We start from the raw sequence: 16,059 nt of genomic DNA, 5'->3' as shown, positions 1-16,059 counted from the left end.
GGGAGTGGGACTGGGAGTGGAAAAAGGGTTCAGCCATGATTGAATGCTGGAGCAGACTCAATGGGCCAAATGGCCTCATTCTGCTCCTATGTCTGATGGTCTTATTATTACTGATCCACACTGATAGTTGCCTCTGAATAAGGACATTGAGCATCCAGTTGCAGAGGGAGGAACAGAGGTCCAAGCAACTCAATATAGAATGCACCTCAACTCAAAATAAGTAATACATTGCTCTCTAATCATAATATATACATATATACACACACAGTGCAGCTGAGACTTGTGGCTGTGAAACAATCTCTGTTTCTGGTGCCTCCTCTGTGCTGGTTGTAGGAGTTGACTCTGCGACTGCAATACAATACTGTGCAAGACCCCACAGAACTGTTGCCAGACCCCGGGGGCACTGCTTGACAGACGGAAGTGGTGCACTCTCAACAGAGCGAGAGCGGGAGTTTGTAGGACAGGAGGCAATATGGTGAAGTGGGGTTTAAAGACCAGTGAGTCCTGTGAGTGTGGCGAAAGGGTGCAGAACATTGAACACGTTCTGCACTGACACCGACCTGCTCAGCGTCAACCAAACAACACTAGAGTGGCTGGCTGGCTGGTGTGACGAGCTATGATGATGATGTGACTGCAAGAAGTGGCTCTGACACTTCCTCTCTTCTCCAACAATTGACTTTGCACTCCTCAATTGAACTATGTGTTGTCTTCAGATGACATCAGATGCAATCCACATTCGGTAGGAAAGTGGTCCAGTTCTGTCCTTAATCATTCCAGTACATAATTTAGATCATCTTTGCAGTCCCTTCCCAGGACAGCTTGTTCAGGAGTGAAACATTAAACCTCTTTGTTTGAGGAGCCCTCAATGTGTCTCAGCTGATGTCTGCATACTCCTTCTGGGTTTGAGGAGGTCCAATTATGAGTGCAAGGAATGACACAGGAACTGCATAGCTGATGAGTTGTTTCTGTGGTGTGTGCTGCAATACGATATGCAAGGGGGAAATTGGTGGGCTTCCGATTCAGTGTCAATGTAGTGCGTTTTGATGTCATTGCTCACAGTACATTCTTTAGACTCTGGACAAACCTTTCTGCCAAGCCATTTGTAGCTGGGCGGTACGGTGCAGAAGTATTATGTGTCAGTCCATTCATTTTCAGGAATGGCTGAAACTGTACTGTAAAAAACTGTGGTCCATTGTCACTAACTAAGGGTTCTGAACCAACAGTCCCTGAGAGGAGGTCTCTTGACATATAACAGTATGCGAGGAAGCTGCTGGGAACACTTCTGCCGAATTTGTAGCTGCATCCTGTGGTGAACTACATATACCTGTCTGGACACGCCCCCTGCTGACTGCTCCTGTGGCTCCTCCCACAAACCCCGGTATAAAGGCGATTGAGGCCTGAGCCCGGCCCTCAGTCTCCAGGATGTAGTATGGTGGTCAACTACTGCTTGTTCTTTCTTCCAGTCAATAAAAGCCGATATCTCGCCTCACGTCTCAGAGAGTTATTGATGGTGCATCACATCCACTACTATCAAGAAATTTGTGTCAGTGAATGGTCCGGCAAAGCCACAAGAATCATCTGCCAGGACAATGCAGGCCATTCCCAGTAACAGGGAGGCACTGCTTGAGGTATGCTGGACATCTTGGCATCCCAAACAGTGCATGGAAAACTGCTTGATCAACTAATCTATCCCATACCACAAGACAAAGATTTGAGGCAATGCTTTCATTTTGACCACACATAGATGACTAGCTCCTCCAACACTTTAGCTCTCATCTTGGACAGTACAACAACTCTCAATCCCCACATGAGGCAACCTCTGTCAAGGGCATATTCATCCCGGCAATGGTAAAAATGGGAGAACTGGAGTTTCCGCTACACATTACAGCCATTTTGGGTGGCCATGAAGACCTGAGACAGTGTGGGGTCTTTGCTGGTTTCCCCTTGGATCAGCTCTGCTGTGATAGGGAGTCTTTCAATTTGCATTCAGGAGAATACATCAAAAGGAGTGTCATCTTTTGTAAGTGTTTCAGGCAGTTCTTTATCCAAGGGTAAACAGGACAATCCATCAGCATTTGCATGATTAGTTGTCCTCTTGAATTCAATCATGTAATTGTGTCCTCCGTAAAATAGAGCTTATCTCTGCATTTGTGCTACTGCTGTTAGTGGAACATCGACACTAGTGGCTGATGATCAGTAATGAGGGTAAACTTCCTCCCACACAAGTACTGGTTGAAATGTTTTATACCCCGAACAAGTCTCAAGGCCTCTCTCTCTCAATCTGAGTGTAATTTTTTTGCTGCAGCGGTAAGGGAGCGTGATACAAAGGCTATGGGGTGTTCATTTCCTTCACTGATAACATGTGACATCACTGGACCTATACCATAAGATAAGGTGTCACAGGCAAGCTTCACTGGACGATGTGGATCATAATGTGTGAGTCAGTGTCTGACATCACCATTTCCTTTGCCTTTTGGAAAGCCACCTCACACTGCTTTGTCCATGGCCATTGCTTCCCAATCTGCTGTAATGAGTCCAAGGTACTCAGCACAGTAACCAGGTTTGACAGGAAGCTGTTATAGTAATTAACAAATTCTAAAAAGGACCGCAAATGTGCTACGTCCAATGGGCTTGTGGCATCCACCACTGCTTGAATTTTCTCAGCTCACTTGTGCAATTTTTGTGAATCATTGGTGTGACCACAGTAAGTAATGTTTAGTTTAAAGAATTCACACATGCACTGAGCTCATAACCTTCTAATCTTTTTAAAACTGTCTTGAGATTTTAGGGATATTCTTTGTCATCCTTAGCGTAACAAGGATGTTATCAAGGTAACACTGAGTGCCTGGGCAGTCTTGCTGTACCTGGTGTCCAGAGCTTTCTGCCAAAGTGTAGGTGCGGATGCTACTCCAGAAATAAGCCTATTATTGCAATAAAGCCCCTTGTGAGTGTTTCTGCTGAGAAACACTTTGAACTCTTCTTCCTTATGATCTGTAGGTAGGCCTCAGCTAAGACCACATTGCTGAACTGTTTCCCTCCAGAAAAGTTTGCAAAGATATCGTCCATCCTGGGCAGAAGGTATTAATCTAGTTTTAGTACTGGGTTGATGTTGATGTTAAAATCACCACAGATCCTGACAGATCCCTCCTTCTTTACAACTGAGACCACTGCCATTGTCCATGGGCTCCACTCAACCTTGGAAAAAATTCCTTCAGCCTCCATATGATTTATCACAAATGATATAAGGAACCGGACGGGCTTTGTAAAATTTAGGCATGGCATTTTCATTTAACACTATTTTACCATTGGTATGTTTGGGTTTTCCAATGCCGTTCTTGAATACTGCTGTGGCATCATCCAAGTACCTTTCTTAATTTGTTTTCAGTTGACTCTTTGCAGGGGATGTAGATCTCCAATCAAGTTGTATTTGTTTCAGCCAGTCACAGCCCAAAAATGCTGTCCCTCCTATTTTTACCACATATAAGCCCAGCGTGGCATGTTGGTTGTTGTATTTCACTGTTATTCCCCCAGGAGTTATCTTTTCTCCAGTAAAATTTCTTAATTGGATGTCTGCAAGCTTCACTTAAGTATCTTTGAAATGCCATTCAAATTCATTTTGTGGAATGACTGAAACAGCCAAGCCAGTGTCCAATTCTATTTCGTTCACATCTGGCTTAGCCATATTGCTTGTCTACGGTTAGTCTACATATTGTAAATCTTAAGTCCACTCAGTTCTGTACCACTCTCATCATTATTAGATTTTTCATTAATTACACGCAGATTAGTGCCCTTTTTGAAACCGTTACTTGACTTTTTATCTTTTTCTCCTCACTGTGCAGTCCATTTATTTTGGTCTGTCCAACATCTCTTTGTATGTGTCCTACTTTGTTGCAATTCCTGCAAGTTTTGCCTTTAAATCTGCATTGGTCTAGTGTATGTGAGCCTCTGTCTCATGGTAATACAGTTTGTTTGGCCAGGCCATTTTCTGTTTGGATGTTGCAACCTTGGTCCTGCTCACTTTCATTCCTGACTGCAACTCAGCTGCATCTCTTTCTTTCACAAATGTATAAAATTTTATTCAAATATAAAAGACATACAAAGTTTATGGATTACAATACAATTTGCAAATTCAAATTAAAATGCAGTTGTTACCATCTGTAATGCACTCAGTTCCCTGGGAAGCCCACTGTTCCCGAAAATCCCATGTACACATTATGGTCGTATGCTCACTCTCCAAGGATTTTCTGGCATAAATGCAGCCTCAGAAGAGGGGAAGACTGTCAGCTCAGCTTGGACCTGTGAATGGCCGTCTTGGCCAGGCCCAAGAGCAAGCCTATCAGGACATCCTCCAAGTGACCCATAGACCAGGAGTGTGACCAAGACATGAGGAGCAACCCCATCAGATATTGAAACGGGGGCTGCAATCTGTTACATTTCATGTAGACATGGACAGGGACTCCTCCCATCCACAGAAAGGACAGGTGAATGGGGTATCAGTGAACGTGCTCGGGAACCTATTGCACAGTACTGCCCTGTGCACCACTTTCCACCCCAGGTCCGCAATGTACAGGGGGAAAAAAACCTGCACAGAGAGATTTACACTGGGGAGCTTCAATTACATCTCTGGTTGCTGTTTCCATTGATACAGCAATTTTAACTGCTATTTTAAATGTGAGCTGTGCTTCAGTTAGGAGCAGTATTTGAATGTTTCCTTGCAAGATTCCATAACCTAAATGATTTCTCAGTGCATCATTAAACCCACAGAACTGACAATGCTCAGACAATCTCTTCAGTTCTGCCAGGTAAGCTGAAAGTGACTCTTGTTCCTTTGGATGCTGCTTATAAAACATAACATTATCTGCAATCAACAACGGTTTTGGTTCTGAATGCCTCTGCTTTACATTCACAATATTAACAAAGCTCATTTCATCTGGTTTGGTTTGAGCAGTTAAACTTTGAAGCAAACTCTATGCTTTTCACCTATTCTACTCAGCAAGATTGGCACTCGCTTTTCATTGGCTGTTCAACTTGCTTCAAAGTGTTATACAATCGAGTGCATCTATCTTTTGAATGTAGCCATCCATTTCTGCTTTCTTAAATTTATTATAATTATTGTGTAGTACTCACTGTTATAAACCTGTGAATTTTGTATGTTTTCTGCCTTTTTTTTAACTTGAATATCTCTCTCCCTTCCTGAAGAAGCACATGCTATGCTTTTCTTTTAAATCAAGCATCATTCTTTTCCCTGGCAAAGAATTAAACGTGCTGCACTTTAACAGATAGGTGGTCACCTCAGCTTCATTTTAAAACTTACTTATCATCACGGTGTTTTTGTAACTCCAAAACATAAAAGTAATTGAAAGAAAAACACGGCAGCTGGATAAACTCCCAGCTGATATCCTGTGCCTGCCAGCTGGCTGGAGTGTTCAAGGGCATATTCAACCTTTTCTTTTCCTGCTGTGGTCTGAGATTCCTATCTGTTTCAAAGGGTCAGCAGTCATATCGGTGTCCAAGAAGAGCAGAGTGGCCTTCGTCTGGTAGCATTCACATCTACTGTAACGAAGTGCTCTGAGTGGTTGATTATGGCTACTTTAATGAGGTGCGCACTTATGATGTGGTGGCAAAATGACATATGCCATTCACGCAAATTCTTATATGTAGGGTTCTCAGTAATATTATCTGTAATGTTAACTGTTAAGGCTAACAAAATGGCTTCTCTGTAGTGTTATATGAAACGACTTCTCTGTAATTTTAACTGATGAGGTAATGTTTTTCTGTAGCTGCGATGTTTGGGTAAAAATTACAGGTAACTGGGAACTAACCAATGAATGACCTGTTATACTATGTTGTATGGTGGGAACCGAGAGATTTCGCAGTCTTTTTGGCAAGGCAAGCGATGAGAAAGGGCGAGTGCGGGAGCAGCTGGCGGATCCAGGATGGCGGATACTGGAATTTGACGGTTCAGATGCTGACGGAGGTTCGGAGGTCAACTGTGGATTGATCGGGAAGGCGTGAGCTCCAATGAATTATATTTTGTGCACAAAACTGATAAATCTACTGAGTGGTGCCTTTGTGTTATTTGTTTCTACTAACCACACCACCAAAAAGAGTTATAAAGTGTAATCATTTAATCGTACATTGTGTACTGTCTGATATTTTACGTTCTGGGTTTGTACCGGGGTGCATTACAGAGCACCTACACAAATGTGAGACACAGTTTGGCGGTCAAACGATAGTTTCCCCTAGATGAACGTGAATTGATAGAACTGGGTGTTACATATATATAACCTCTTATGAATTAGGTAAACAACAGAGTTCTTACTCAAACAATATATATACAATATTACTCAAATATTACTGAAACATTAAATACAGCAGAAAACTAGTGAGATTGCATCTGCTGTACACATGTTGGGGCGGCAGGTGAATTGCAGCGCACCAGATCCTTGCTCAGGTAGCAGTTAAATCTACTAATAATCAACCTCCCAATGCACTTCATTATAGTGGACATGCGCACTACGAGACCAAGGTCACTCCGCTCCACTTGGACACTGGTATGATTGCTGCCCTTCTGGAGCGGATAAGAAAATCAGACCACAGCGATAAGAAGCTGAACATATCCTTCAATACTCCATCCAGATGGTTGGCATAGGTTTTCAGTACTCAGCCAAGTACACCATCAGGGCCTGATACCTACATTTATTCATCCTCTTGAAGATTGTTTAGACCAGATACTATAAGGATACACACATAGATGTAGTACTATTTTCCCTTTCAAAATGTGCATAAAAGCAGTTGATCTTGATGGGGAGTGAAGTATCACTGCCATTTATGCTGTTGGGCATAAATATGCCATTTATTCTCATTTAGGAACCAAACCAGCATTCTACAGCGGGCCTGAGTACCCAGTTAATCTCTACATAAACCAATATGCTTTGTTATACACAGACTTTGGAAGTAAGGTGTGTGAATACTGTGTAGAATCTTATTAAAGCCAACTTCATCTACTCTTATTTTGAAGTATGCTTTCAAAATATGCAATTATTCATGCCATGATTACTTGAATATTGCCTGTCACATATTGCTGATGCCACTGTCAACATTTCCAAATTTGATTTTCCATTAAATGAATTTCTGATTTAAGAAGAGCACTTCCTGAGGGCAGACATCCACAACTCATAAAATATAACAGTGCGCCAGTATTTATCTTCATGAAATTAGTTTAATGCCATCTTCATTTCTAAATATTTTGTTCACCGATGATTAAACAAAAGTAAGTGTGGAAGGAATCATACTTTAGAGGTGCAGTAGGACAAGTCAAATCATCGGCATTTCTAAATCAGGCTGAGTACAAGAGATTTATGAGAATTCTGTGAAGTGTTATCTTTAAAGAATGTGGAACTTTCGTTAATATTATTGTCTTTTAAAAAATGGAGACGTGAGGTTAGTAATATCCCTGAAGCTGAGGCTGGATCTTGATTCTGCTGACAGCACAGTTTCAATAACTTTAGCTGGTTAGAGTCTGAATCAGAATTAGGTTTATCATCACGGATACATCATGAAATTTGTGATTTTGTGGCAGCAGTACAGTACAAAATAAAAATGACTATGTTACAAATAAATAAAGACTGCGAAAGAGGAATAGTGAGACAGTGCTCATGAGTTCATGTGTCACAATCACGGATTCGACAGTGCAGTAGATACAGCAATTGCACTTGTGAATTTGCATGTGTCAGCTAGTTATTTAATCATGATGGCATTTAACTCCATATTTGTCATCCTAGTGCTTGCTGAGACTTGGACAGAGCACAGCAACGCTTCACTACTGTTTGCATTTGGTCTTCCCTGAGAAATTGGACTTTCAAGTCAACTGACTCTGAAGACAAGAGGTATTTGTTTAACGTTTAGATTTTCGTTTCAGCTGTAGCGTAGGCTTCGTTTCCCATTTGAGAGTTTTAGTTAACGGCCCTATTTGGCCTAGCGCTTATTGTTTATTTTCCCTTTAACGCTGCTCTCATTAAAGTCTGTGAACTATTGACTACAGCTACAAGTGTGGAGGTAAATACCATCACATTTAAATAATTAGCTGACACATGCAAATTCACAAGCCCAATTGTCGTACCTACAGTGCTGCCGAATCCGTAGTTGTGACGGGGCCCCCCTCTCTAGGCACAGCCCCTGAGGTGCCACAGACCTGTGTCCACTGGAAGTCCCGGATCAGCGACTTGTCCAAGATGTCCTTTGCCGGGATCCAAGTACGTTCTTCTGGGCCATACCTGTTGTTACCAGGTTCAGATATGGCCCAAGTGCACAGTTCTAGTTTTGGCGCAACTGAGCCTGCTGTGAATGTAGATCTTGTTTTGCTGCATCAGGAAGTCAGCGGGGACCTTAGGAAGATGGGTCAAAGGCTTGCATTCATCTGTGTGGAGGAGCATTAACATTAACGGTGATCAAAAGAATCCTTCCAATCTACTCACAAACAAGAGAAAATCTGCAGATGCTGGAAATCCAAACAACACGCACAAAATGCTGGAGGAACTCAGCAGTCCAGACAGCATCTATGGAAAAGAGTACAGTCGACATTTTGGGCTGAGACCCTTCGTCAAAACTAGAAAAAAAGATGAGGAGTCAGAGGAAGAAAGTGAAGGGAGGGGAGGAAGAACCAGAAGGTGATAGATGAAACTGGGTGAGGGGGGTGAAGTAAAGAGCTGGGTAGTTGAATAATGTAAGAGATAAAAGGCTGGAGAAGGGGGAGTCGGAGCAGCATTGGTTTGTTACATCTAGATCCCATTTCTCCTATGCTCTGGCAATAACTCATACTCCATTATGCTTACTTATAAAATAGATTTTCCTAGGGAATTAACAATGTCTCAGTCCTTATTCTTCATGCATTCCTTTTTGCAATTGCTTTCTAGCAAAACTGATTCATACCTGGGTGAAATGGGGTCAATGTAAAATCAAGAAGCTGGCTTACTTCTAAGGGCAGAGCAAGATAATATTTCCAGGATTTTTAGAAACACTTCCATGGCATAAGATTATTATTGAAGGCCAGGGTAGAAGCTTTGCTGGTTTTACCTTTCTGGTCAGTCTCCAGATGCAGAGAATTGACCCGTTTTACTTCAGTTACTGGCTCAGTTTAAAAATCAAATAGCATATTCATTGATAAAGTGACAGCCAGTGCATTTTATTTTACCAAGTGCAGTAAGTAGGCTTGGTTCCTGTTCACTGCCCCTACTCTAGGCTTGTTAATCAGAACTGCCAACTGAAGTCTAATAGGCTGCTCAGAAAGAGCAGATGCTCAACGTGCTACCTTGGCAACTGACCCTCCCAAATGGAGTCATCTTTGCAATCCTGATGCGAATATTTACTGAAGGACTTGACTTGAGATAACAACTGGCACTGTTGTCTCATCAGGTATGAATGAAATGGAGGTCCAATTGATTTGGCTTAATTACAATTTTTAATATATTTTTAGAGGCAAGCTAAACTTTAACCCCTTAACTTTATCATTTTAATGCCACATGGTTCTCTGTTTATTCCAAAAGGAATAATAGCCAAACAATTTTGCATGATAAATACTAATCACAGATTTTCTGCACCCAGACCATGCTTCACATCTTTAGTTCATGAAGTGATTGGTCACCCTGTATCCTCTGAACCAGATGCAACAAAAAAAAAATCAAATAGCAGGATTCTATGACTGCAGATCTTTATCTCAGTCATTTGCAGTAGATTTGGGGTGATAAATGCTGAAGAGATATTGATGTATTTGGAGGCACTGATGAGATGTGAAATATAAACACAAGAGATCCTGCAGAAGCTGGACATCCAGAGCAGCACACACAAAATGCTAGAGGAGGTCAGCAGGTCAAGCAACATCTATGGATATGAATAAACAGTTGACATTAAATTCGCAAGATGTATAAGAGACCATTGAGACAAGAAATATTATTCAACATCAAACCCGCAGATGAGGGGGGTGCTGTAGTAGTCTGATGGACTGACTTCTACCTTGCTGAGGCCTGGTGACAACTGTGGGACACCTCTTACTTATCCATCAAACAGGACCCCACTAAGAAGCACCAGGCCATTGTCTCCCACACCATCACTGACCTTAATAACTCTGGGAATCTCCTATCCACTGCCACCAACTTCCTAGTTCTGCACCTCCTGTTTCTACCTCCTACCCAAGACCCACAAACCTGCCTGTCCAGGTAACCCCATTGTTTCTGCTCATTCCTGCCCCATTGAACGTGTCGATATACCCCATCCCCCCACACTCCCCGCCCCAGTTCAGTCCCTTCCTACCTACATTCATGACACTTCACATGCTCTTGATCTTTTTAATGATTTCAAGTTCCCTGGCACCGATGATTTTATTTTCACTATGGATGTCCAGTCCCTAAACACCTCCATCCCCCACCAGGAAGGCCTCAAAGCTCTCTGCTTCTTTCTGGACATCAGACCCAACCAGGTCCCCTCCGCCACCACTGTCCTCCCTCTCGCGGAACCGGTCCTCACTCACAATAGTTTCTCCTTCGGCTCTTCCCACTTCCTTCGAACAAAAGGTGTAGCCATGAACTTTTACATAGGTAGCTATGCCTGCCTTTTAGTCAGCTATGTGGAACAGTCTACACTCCCCAGCTTTTCCTACACCACATCGATGACTGCATTGATGCTGCTTCCTGCATCCATGTGGAGCTCATCGACTTCATCAACTTTGCCTCCAACTTTCACCCTACCCTCAAATTTACTTGGTCCATTTCTGACACCTCCCTCCCATTTCTCGATCACTTTGTCTCTATCTCTGGGGACAGATATAATTTATAAACCCTCTGACTCACACAGATACTTGGACTGTACCTCTTCCCACCCTGTTAGTTGTGCCATCCCCTTTCCTCAATACCTCTGTCTCCGCCACATCTGCATCTCCCTTCCTCCACCATCAATGCTGCCCTTACCCGCATCTCTTCCATTTCGCGCACGGCTGTCCTCACCCCATCAGGAATCCGCCACCTTTTGTCCTCACCTACGCTGCGCCAGTCTCCGCGTCCAGAACATAATTCTCTGTAACTCCCGCCACCAAGCACATTGTATCCCACTACCAAGCACAGCTTTCCCTCCCCCCCTACTTTCTGCATTCTGCAGGGATTGCTCCCTCATTCATTCATTCATCCCTCCCCACTGATCTGCCTCTCGGCACTTATCCTTGCAAGTGGAGCATGTACTACACCACCTCCCTCACTACCATTCAGAGCCCCAAAAAGCCCTTCCAGGTGAGGAGATACTTCACCTGTGAGTCTGTTGGGGTCATATATTGTGTCCAGTGCTCCCGGTGTGGCCTCCTGTATATTGGTGAGATGACATGGGTTGGGAGACTGCTTCACCGAGCACCTACGTTCCATCTGTTGGACAGAGAGGGATCTCATTTAAATTCCACTTCCCATTCCCATTTCAACATGTCAATCCATGGCCTCTTCTACTGCCGTAATGAGGCCACACTCAGGTTGTAGGAGCAATACCTTGTATTCCATTAGGGTAGCCTCCAACCTCAGGCATGAACATCGATTTCCCGAACTTCCCCCTCCTTCACTGTTCCCTATTCCCATTTCCCTCTCTCACCTTATTCCTTACCTGCCCATCACCTCCCTCTGGTGCTGTTCCCTCTTCACTTTCTCCTATGGCTTTCTGTCCTCTTCTATCACATTCCCCCTTCTCCAGCCCTTTATATCTTTCACCTGCTCTTTACTTCAACTCTCTCCCCTCACAGTTTCACCTATCACCTTGTATTTCTTCCGTCCCTCCTCCCACCTTCCTACTCTGACTTCTAATCTTTTTTTCTCCAGTCCTGATGAAGGTTCTCAGCCTGAAACGTCGACTGTTTACTCTTTTCCATTGCAGCTGCCTGGCCTGTTGAGTTCCTCCAACATTTTATGTGCGTTGCTTTGGATTTCCAGTATATGGAAATTTTCTCTTGTTTGTGAGTATTTGTATCCTATATTGTTTTAAACCACAGCTTCCAGCTAATCTCTTTCTTATTTTAAAAATCCTAATTGTCTCTACTAATTGTCCAACAAAGAGTTGGTATTTCAAGTTCCATTAGTTCTAATGAATGCATTGTTATCTTTGTATCAGAAAACATCTCCATGAGAAAATCACTATTGGAAACAGCCATGAACTCAAGAAGGCAGATCAAGGGAACATCAACTGAACCTTTAGTTATGGATTTCACAATAAATATCCAGACTAGTCCTGGATCCAATTTTCATTGTTCACTATGGCACAATTTTTTGATGCAGTTGCAACTCATTTTACCAAATCATCTCTCTAATAGCTGACCTCCATGGTAAAGGAGTAACGTCAAAGTTTGTGCTATCTTCTGCAGATTAATTGATTTCTACTCTTACATTGCAATAGAAAGATCTTGTCCTGTACAATTCTACCCTTAAATTGAACCAAATAATTTAATTTCATGACTAAACTTACATGATTGCGTCAACCAGCCAGAATTAAGATTTGTCTGCCACACTTGGGTATTTTATCAAAAAAATTGAACCATGTAATGCTAAAATACCATGCAATCCACAATCAGATTTGCTCTGAGTAAATAGCATTAGGGAGGAGGTCTGACCCCTGAACTTGTAGCACACAGGCCCACTGGTGTGTGTGGATTTGCCCTGGTGCTTGTGAACCAGATCCCCAGCTATAGGTAAATAGCCCCACTCCCTTGTGTGCACCTTAGGAGAGACAAAGGCTATGGGAGTAAACCCAGACAGCAAATCCCTAAGGAGGCTGGACATCATTGAACATTCTTCCAGCAGCTCCTGTGGCCAAGTTGGTGCCAAATGTATTGTTTCACAAGCTTTCCTCTGGACTACACTGGTGAGGCCGAGAGGGGGATCCTGATGACTGGGCAACTCAGTATCTCCATTGCTTCTGCCCAGGCTTTTGATGATGATGGTCATCACCCATTGTCCTTCCAGACAGATGGATGCCAACCTAATTACATTAATAATTATTTCCAGAGGGAAATGCACCAGCTGTAAAATATAGCCCTGATGAAGGGTCGCAGCCAAAATGTCGGCTGTTTGTTCCTCTCCACAGATGCTGCCTGACCCAGTGAGCTCCCCCAGTACTTTGTACGTGTTAATTGTAAATCTGGATTGGGCATTTGCGGTCAAGATCCAAGTTAGCATGCGTGATCTGTCCCTTGATCAGCTACTCATATGACGACATAATTGATCGCACTCTCCATGGTGACATAAAGTGGTGGCAGAAGACTATTACTTTTAGAGATGAGCAAACTCATTTTGAAGAATGTATTTCCTGGAAAGATACACCAGGCAGCAGTGGACTGCAGCCTGGAATGGGGTGTCCGGAACTTTGCTTGTCACTCAAAAACTACTGGTCTCTGAGGTAGTACTATGACAATTGAGGCATAACAACATACTATGGTTATCATTATCATCTCCTCCTGCTGTCCATTCATTCCTCTTTCCTGCTTCTCCATCTCTTCATGTTCCTTGTCCATATATGCTGTTCTGGTGGCAGTGAAAATAGTGTTGTTGCTGCTAAGGTGGATCCCAAATGCCCGTTTGATTAACACATAGTTGGGAAGATATTTACCGAAGATTACTTCAAAAGGGATGTTGTGATGACAATGAAACATTGGCATGATTGTGCATGGCAAAGCATGTTCCTCCTGTCTGTTCCTGCTTGAGCCCTATTGATAAACTATCCCTCCATAGCCCAGTAGGTGCAATAGAGTTGCAGGCATTACAACCACAGGATACAGTTGGTGTTACTTTAACTCCACGCCTGGGCAAACCTGATGTTCTGTTGACAGCTCCGGCTTTTTAACTGTTCCTGATATTTAAAACCAGCTAGAATACGATTTAAAAATAGCTAATACATTTATGTAATACATTAGTTGACTTGAAGAGGTTAAAATATTAACATTGATTAATATGAGGAGAAAAGCAAACTCTTTTCTTTTATATCCAGGATGTGAGCACATACATATGAGAGCGTTGGATACCACAGCTATGACGGCAGAAAGCTGAGAGACCAGATATGAAGAGCACCTGATTCCTCCACTCAGCATGATTTATCTCTGTCCTGCACTCAGATTCGAGTCCAGTAATGGAGCAGGTCTGATGTAGCAATGTCCGATTCTCAAAGTGTTCTGTTCTGCACACTAACGTGCAAGCACAGAGATTATGATGTGCCGTACAACACTTCTCTCCAGAGTACCTGGCAGATATCAAACTGCTTCTGCTTAAGAGGACAGTTGCACCTCTGTGGCCCAAGTGCCACTGAAGAAAAGGATGATCTCTCGTGCCACCGAGGCACTGGATCCAAGAAGGACTTCCTTGTGTGTTGGCACCCTTTTCCTAATATTTGATGCTTTTCCTAATTGGAGAAAATGAATGAATATTGAGTAATTGTTTCCTTATCTGAACTTTGGACCCTTGAAATATGGATGGGAAATAGAAAGGTCAGAATGTCAATGGCGGAGTTGGGATGAGCATCATATGGGAGAGGATGAGCTGTAGATGGAATAAAGCGTAATGTGATTAGCAGTTGTGAGTATGTCTGTATAAATATGTTTGTATATACAGTGTTATATTATTAAGTTCACCTTATTTAGCAAGATAGTAATTTTTTTTAGCATCAGTTGATAGTCCAGAGAGTTTTGGTCACTTTACACATTATAACAGTGCACACGTAAATTTAGGACCTTTCTCCTTCTCCTCTGTAGTCATTCTCTCCTCCATGATGGCCAGTATTCATGTTGCTGTTTGCCTTGGGAGCATGTACTTAAGGACGTGCACTCTTCTCTGTTTATTGCAGAGCAGAGTCAGCAGCTGAACTGAATTAAATGTGATCCTGTTAAAACCACAAAGGCCCTGCTTTAACATTTCTTTCTGGGTGTAAAACATCTTAATGTCGGTGCAAGCTTCAGGATTTTCTTGAGGAGGAACATGATTAGCTTGCAGAGCTAAACAACTGAATGGGACTACACCAGAAATAGGTACATTCCAATCTCTAGGCCGATTATACCTCAAGTTCACAAACCAAAGCTAATAGGAAATTTCAGCTAAATTGTTAAGCAATGGGGGCCACCCAGCCAGAAGCACAGTTCAGCTATTTCCAAATCGCCTAATTACACAAGTGTTTGTATTATGCAAGATTTCAAGTAGCATGACTCATATTAGAAATTGTCAGGACAATGTTTTTTATACTTAGTTGAAACATAACTCTGATTGAAACAACTTTTGTTCTATTTATGTAAGCTATTCATCAACAGTTTGGTCGTTAATTCATTTTCCCCAGGATAATTGGTATGACAATCAGTTTTAGGCAAAAGGAATGCTGTTTTGATTAAATTTTGAAATAATTTTTAAACCAGAGATTCCTAATCTATACTATCTGTGAGCTAAAGTCCTAATCCTAGGAACTATTTGGATATGCAACTTTTTATGCAGAATCCTCATGTGGTTTCCTGGTCCCTTGGGAAAAACACAAATCAGAAATAAAGTTTGATGGAGGGGAAGGGAGTGGAGTACTGAGGGCATTAAAATAAAATATTGGATTATGACTCACATAAATTTCATGATTTTTTTTTAGATTGGTCGGTAAATTGAAGCCAGGTTATGATCTCTGGATGAGGACAAGAAACATAAAAGAAGAGATTAGAAAATTTATCTTCTGCAGGGTTATTGAAATGTGAAATGTCTGGCCAAAAATCATTGACTGATGCTGACTTAATTACAGCATTCATTAAAGTGGTTTAAGAAAAACATAAAAAAGAAAGACAAGGAAGCTTCCATCTGCACAAAATCAAGCCATAGATGAGCCCAAATGACATTTGTGGTATATTTGCATCTTGTCTGCATTGTACAGTGGAGTATTACATAACTTATCTGGGCCTGGAGAATCAACCATTTATTGCAGCAGTCAATGTTAAACAGAACCCAGAATATGGTAGATACAATGTTATAATAGTGGACCATAATATAATTTCATACAACAGTCATGATCTCCACTAATATTTAA

Source organism: Hemitrygon akajei, chromosome 3 (assembly GCF_048418815.1).
Source record: "Hemitrygon akajei chromosome 3, sHemAka1.3, whole genome shotgun sequence".
NCBI classification, from domain to species: Eukaryota; Metazoa; Chordata; class Chondrichthyes; order Myliobatiformes; family Dasyatidae; genus Hemitrygon; species Hemitrygon akajei.
This window is presented reverse-complemented; position numbering follows the sequence as displayed.